The sequence below is a fragment of the Hypanus sabinus genome, unplaced genomic scaffold, assembly GCF_030144855.1.
Source record: "Hypanus sabinus isolate sHypSab1 unplaced genomic scaffold, sHypSab1.hap1 scaffold_298, whole genome shotgun sequence".
Classification (NCBI taxonomy): Eukaryota; Metazoa; Chordata; class Chondrichthyes; order Myliobatiformes; family Dasyatidae; genus Hypanus; species Hypanus sabinus.
Genome location: NW_026781133.1, coordinates 47,412 through 54,156, shown reverse-complemented (window position 1 = coordinate 54,156; position 6,745 = coordinate 47,412). Strand labels below are relative to the sequence as shown.

At 49.0% G+C, this 6,745-nt stretch overlaps 2 non-coding genes across 2 annotated transcripts; one reads left to right on the top strand and one right to left on the bottom strand.

Annotated features, from left to right (window-relative positions):
• Nucleotides 1-1,836: 1,836 nt before the first annotated feature.
• trnas-gcu (transfer RNA serine (anticodon GCU)) lies at nucleotides 1,837-1,918 on the bottom strand. The gene has a single exon. It is a non-coding gene; the product is annotated as a tRNA-Ser (tRNA).
• A 3,856-nt stretch (nucleotides 1,919-5,774) lies between these two features.
• trnar-ucg (transfer RNA arginine (anticodon UCG)) lies at nucleotides 5,775-5,863 on the top strand. The gene is given in 2 exon segments: nucleotides 5,775-5,811; nucleotides 5,828-5,863. It is a non-coding gene; the product is annotated as a tRNA-Arg (tRNA).
• The last annotated feature ends 882 nt before the right edge of the window (nucleotides 5,864-6,745 follow it).

Below are 6,745 nucleotides of genomic sequence, written 5' to 3'. Positions count from 1 at the left end.
CGCTGTCTTCCGAGCCCTGATAAACTATGTCCTTACGTAATTTATTAATAGTTTCGTTTTCTTTTATTTGGACGACATCTCAATCTTCTCCCGTTATCTCCAGGAACACACGCACCATGTCCGTCAGGTTTTTCAGAGGCTTTTGGAAAACCAGCTATTCGTTAAGGCAGAGAAGTGCAAGTTTCGAGATCCGCCCTCACTGGGCCGCTCTCAATGATGTACTCCAGCAAGCTGACGGAACGGGCATGGAGTGGCCAAACCCCACGACGCTTAAACAACTCCAGCGATTTCTGAGGTTCGCAAATTTCTACCGTCGCTTCATCAGGGATTACAGCCGGGTGGCAGCGCCCCTTACTCGACTCACCTCTCCTGAGACCCTTTTCACTGGACCCCCGAAGCGGACTCGGCCTTCTCGGAGCTGAAGATGATTTCACTTCCGCTCCCATCCTGGCCCAACCTGACCCGTCTGGTCAATTCATTGTGGAAGTCGACGCCTCCGACTCTGGGGTGGGAGCGGTCCTCTTCCAACGCTCCAGCCCAGACCAAGAGCTCCATCCCTGCGCCTCCTTCTCTCGCCGCCTAAACTCCGCCGAACGGAACTACGACGTGGGGACTAGGCTGACACATCTGTTGGAATACTTTGAGGAAATAACAGACAGGATAAATGAAGAAGGGTCAGCGGATATTGCTTGCCTGGAAAATCAGAAAGAATTTGACAAGGTGCCAATCTTGAGGTTGCTTAACAGGAGGAAAGACGGTGGTATTACGGGAAATATACTAGCATAGATCGAAGATTGGCTGGATGGCTGGAGGCAGCGAGTGGGAATAAAGGGGGCGTTTTTCTTGTAGGCTGCCGGTGATTAGTTGGTGTTTGACCCATTTATTTTCATGTTATATGTCAATACTCTCAATAAGGGGTTTGATAGTTTTGTGGCAAATTGGCAAACCGTTAAATATAGATTGATATTAGTGTTAGTGTTGAGGAGCAGGACCCGGCAGACGAATTTGGTCGTGTGCTTAGGCAGTAGCTATAAAGGCTAGTACAGGCTTCCTGAAAGATTAACTTGCAGTTTGACTCAGGATTAACGAAGGGAAATGCAGTGATGGTTTACATATCGAGAGAACTGGAAAATGAAAGGAAGGATGTAATGCTGAATCTTTATACGGCATTGGTCAGACCGTAGTTGGAAAATAGTGAACAGTTTGGCTCCCTGATGCAAAAGCGGATTTGTTGGCATTGGAAGCGGTCCAGAGGACATTCGCGAGAATCATCCCGGGAATTACAAGGTGAAATATGAAGAGCGTTTAATGAGTTTGTACTCGCTGTAGTTTCGACGAATGACGCGTTGATCCAATTGAAACCTATCGATTATTGAAAGGCCTAGGTATAGTGGACCTAGAGAGGATGCTACTGGTCGTGGAGAAGTATAGGAAGAGAGGAAGCAACTCCGGAATATAAGGACGCCCATTTAGAACAGAGATAAGGAAGGACTTCTGTAGCCAAATGGCTAGGAATTTGTGGAATTTATTGCCACGGATAGCCATGGAGGCCGTCAATCGATGTATTAAAAGAGGTGATTGACAGTGTCATAATCAATAAGGGGGTCAATGTGACGAGGAGAAGGCAAGAGATTGGGGTTGAGCGGGATAATGTATCAGCCATTCCCGATGGTCTCAACGGTCTAATTCCTCTCTCAATGTTATCGTTTTATGGGCAAATTTGGAGACAAGTTCTAATTGTGAACATTATTTATCATGACTCACAAAACAAACTATCTGGTAAACGTTGCAGATCTGGATGTTTTCCAACCGATGGCTCCTCAGAGGAAGAGGTCGCGACGAGGGTGGGATTCGAACCCACGCGTGCGCAGCACAATGGATTAGCAGTCCATCGCCTTAACCTCTCGGCCACCTCGTCTGCTCTTCCCTCTCTTGTGTTCCACAGATCTGAATTTCATCACAGCACGTGAAAACCCCGCTTATGTTCCACACATTTGTCTCCAGATTCAACCTCTATTTAGTTTGCCTGTGATGCTTATCGGAATTCATGGACATGGGGAAGGAAGGCTTATGGAGATAGGTGCTAACCACAGCAAAAACAGAACTAGCTATTACTGGCATTTCAGCCGCTACCGCCGTGCTATGCCAGATTGATCGATTCAGTGCTCTGTAACTCTGAGAAACAGTGTGTTTCGAGCTGTAGAGTGAGATAGCACTGTATCGAAGTAAATATGCGTCTAGTGGCTTGTTCATCATGTTGTTTGACTTCAAGAAAACGGATATTATAGTTAATTCTAATCCAGCTCCAAAACAACGGCTTTTAGTGTAGGCAATTGTAAGCACTGCCTGAGGCAGCAGATCCCAATGTCCTGACCTTCACCGACACAAGCGCAGGCCGATAGCCACTAAACTAGAGAAACACTGAAGCACACCGAGCACTGCCTGAGTCAGCAGATCCCAATATCCTGACCTTCACCGACACAAGCGCAGGCCGATAGCCACTAAACCAGAGAAACACTGAAGCGCACCGAGCACTGTCTGAGGCAGCAGATCCCGATGTCCTGACCTTCACCGACACAAGCGCAGGCTGATAGCCACTAAACTAGAGAAACACTGAAGCGCACAGAGCACTGCCTGAGGCAGCAGATCCCAATGTCCTAACCTTCACCGACACAAGCGCAGGCCGATAGCCACTAAACTAGAGAAACACTGAAGCGCACCGAGCACTGTCTGAGACAGCAGATCCCAATGTCCTAACCTTCACCGACACAAGCGCAGGCCGATAGCCACTAAACTAGAGAAACACTGAAGCGCACCGAGCACTGTCTGAGGCAGCAGATCCCAATGTCCTAACCTTCACCGACACAAGCGCAGGCCGATAGCCATTAAACTAGAGAAACACTGAAGCGCATCGAGCACTGCCTGAGGCAGCAGATCCCAATGTCCTGACCTTCACCGACACAAGCGCAGGCCGATAGCCATTAAACTAGAGAAACACTGAAGCGCATCGAGCACTGCCTGAGGCAGCAGATCCCAATGTCCTGACCTTCACCGACACAAGCGCAGGCCGATAGCCACTAAACTAGAGAAACACTGAAGCGCATCGAGCACTGCCTGAGGCAGCAGATCCCAATGTCCTGACCTTCACCGACACAAGCGCAGGCCGATAGCCACTAAACTACAGAAACACTGAAGCGCACCGAGCACTGCCTGAGGCAGCAGATCCCAATGTCCTAACCTTCACCGACACAAGCGCAGGCCGATAGCCTCTAAACCAGAGAAACACTGAAGCGCACAGAGCACTGCCTGAGGCAGCAGATCCCAATGTCCTGACCTTCACCGACACAAGCGCAGGCCGATAGCCACTAAACTAGAGAAACACTGAAGCGCACCGAGCACTGCCTGAGGCAGCAGATCCCAATGTCCTGACCTTCACCGACACAAGCGCAGGCCGATAGCCACTAAACTAGAGAAACACTGAAGCGCACCGAGCACTGTCTGAGGCAGCAGATCCCGATGTCCTGACCTTCACCGACACAAGCGCAGGCCGATAGCCACTAAACTAGAGAAACACTGAAGCGCACCGAGCACTGTCTGAGACAGCAGATCCCGATGTCCTGACCTTCACCGACACAAGCGCAGGCCGATAGCCACTAAACTAGAGAAACACTGAAGCGCACCGAGCACTGTCTGAGACAGCAGATCCCGATGTCCTGACCTTCACCGACACAAGCGCAGGCCGATAGCCACTAAACTAGAGAAACACTGAAGCGCACCGAGCACTGCCTGAGGCAGCAGATCCCAATGTCCTGACCTTCACCGACACAAGCGCAGGCCGATAGCCACTAAACTAGAGAAACACTGAAGCGCATCGAGCACTGCCTGAGGCAGCAGATCCCAATGTCCTGACCTTCACCGACACAAGCGCAGGCCGATAGCCACTAAACTAGAGAAACACTGAAGCGCACCGAGTACTGTCTGAGGCAGCAGATCCCAATGTCCTGACCTTCACCGACACAAGCGCAGGCCGGTCGGTTCTGGCGTCTGCAAGCGACGGCTGACATTTAGAAAAAGAGAGCACGCATCTCTATCAATGACGAATTGTTTTTATTGGACCATTCTCGCTGATTCCAATCCCAGAATATAAGGCCGCCTCAAAAGTCAGTGGCGTGCATCTTTACAGATGTTTTTTTTTTCTGTAAGAGAAACAGCGAAATAGAATATTACATTTAAACAAAGTTGCAAAATTTATTGATATTAACAACAGTAGTCGAATGTTCATCTGGGATGAAAACACTGCGTTTTAAAATTACGTTTAGATCGGTCAGCGGATGAGTCATCTCGTGGAAATGCCTGACAGCAATTCGCACGTTTCGCATTTTTTCTATTCGCATTTCTTGCAGAAGACGATCGTGTGGCCGAATGGATAAGGCGTCCGACTTCGGTGCTTAATTCGAAGTGATCAGAAGATTGCAGGTTCGAGTCTAATCACGGTCGATTGACCAACCTGACGGTTTTGGTTCCATTCTGTCCCCCACTCTCTGCAGCACAGTTGCCTCATGTGAAACAACTGCACGCACGGGGATTAACCGGATTACTCCGCCCTGCTGGGGAACCGAGCGAAATATCACGCCTTCATTATACGCAACTTATAATGTTATGTGTCCCGTCTGTGATGTACTTCTACGAAAACTTACATAAACAACGCGTTGAAGCTTCTCAAACTTTCGGGACGAGCTGATGCTTGGAAGGTGATATCTAGTTCACACTGACCTCCATTTCCGACCCTACCTTTTCTGAACGAATTTTCAACCCCGCACTGATAATCACTTCTCCCGTCTCGAAACCCTCCTCCAATTCTTGGACAACCCGATCTGATTCTACCCCTCCCCGGACGTTTTCATCTCTACCTGCCGACGAGACATCATCCGGCTCGACGTTACCACACTTACTCCTCGTCGAAGTTGATTCTCCCCGAACGCACTTTCCACCTTCCACTCTCTCAACGTACCATCGGACAGCAGGCAAAGGGGTTGCTGCTTTAATGTGGCGGACTATCGCCTTGCTTGTAGAGACCAGGCAGTAGCTTTCAGACACCTCCACATACTCAGAGAGGGAGATACATCAATGGGAAGGGATAGCTGGAGAATGACAGACCGACAGACCAACTCAAGCGGGATCTTATGTAAACCCTAGAGTTCTAACCTGCGATTTCGTTTCCCTAACTCATCCGAGGTCATCTCTGTATGTCTGTCTGCCTCTGTCTGTCTCTCTCTCTCTCTCTCTCTCTCTCTCTCTCTCACACACACTCCCTTCCACCACCCTTGTAGCTCTCCATCTCTCTGTTTCTCCCTCCCTCTACCGTTCCTCTTCTTTCTGGCTGGTAGACTTTTTGTGCTGGGTACCATTGACAACCGCTCCCCAGGCATTGTCAAATGAATGGCATCGACCTTGATCGTCCACTCACTTCTGGCCCTGCTTATTCAATCCTAATTGGGATTCCAATCCCAGAATATAACGCCGCCGCTAAAGTCAGTGACGTGTACCTTTGAGAATTCCTTTCTGTGACAGAAAGAGGTAATTGAATTTAAGTGAAGAGCCCAAAACCAGAATGAATGTAGAGATATTGAAAACAATGGCTGAATGCTCACCTGGGATGAAAACACTGCGTGCCAGTACTTTTAGCTCAGTTGGGAGATCATTCTACAGGTGGGAAACTACTTGCGGCAGTCAACATGTTCCCCATTTTTCCCCTGATATTTCTCCTACAATAGGACCGTGTGGCCTAATGGATAAGGCGTCTGACTTCGGTACTGGATTGGAAGTCATCAGAAGATTGCAGGTTCGAGTCCTGTCACGGTCGTTTTGCCAAACTGGCGGATTCGGTTCCATCCTGTCTCTCACTCCCTGCAGAATGGTTGTCTCAATTCCGCGTGGGGATTAATCGGAGTACACCACCCTCGGGGAAAATGTAATGTCTCGTCTTCGTTGTACGCAACCTATAATAGTATGTGTCCAGTCTTTGCAGTATTTCTGAAAGCACTTCGTTACCAATTCGTAAACAATTCATAAACAATTCGTTGGGGCTTCTCAGTGCTCTCCATCAACTGACTAATATTCTCTGGCCTTGACCGTCTCATTTTCTCTATGGATGTCCATTCTCCCATCAAAGGGGCCTTAAAGCTCTTCACTGATTTCTCAAAAAAATAAAAAATAAATTCCCTTCGTCACCACCATCCTCCGTCTGGCAGAACCGGTCCTCAACTCAGCAGTTTGTCCTCCAGCTCCTCCCGCTTACTCTAATTTCAATGGGTGGCCATGGAACTCGCATAGGACCCAGATGTGTCTGCATTTTCCTAAAACAATCCATGTCCCAAACCTTCCCCGGTAACGCACCCCAATGCTCCCACCGCTACGTCGACCAATGCATTGCTGCCGCTTCCAGCAGCCGTGCTGAGCTTGACAATTGCATCAGCTTTGTCTGTAACTTCCACCCTGCCCCACGTCCCACTCCATGCAAGCAAGTCAAAAGGAAGGAGGAACCAGAGGTCCATGAGCCAGTCCTCTACGGAGGACGAGAGAGGGTCAGCAACTTCAAATTTCTGGGAGCTACTATTTCAGGGATCTCTCTTGGACCAATCACGTGCAATTGCTAAGAAAGTACGGCGGCGCCTCTGTTTTCTTAGGGGTTTGCGGAAATCCGGCATGACATCTGAAACGTTGACAAATCTCCATAGAAGTGATA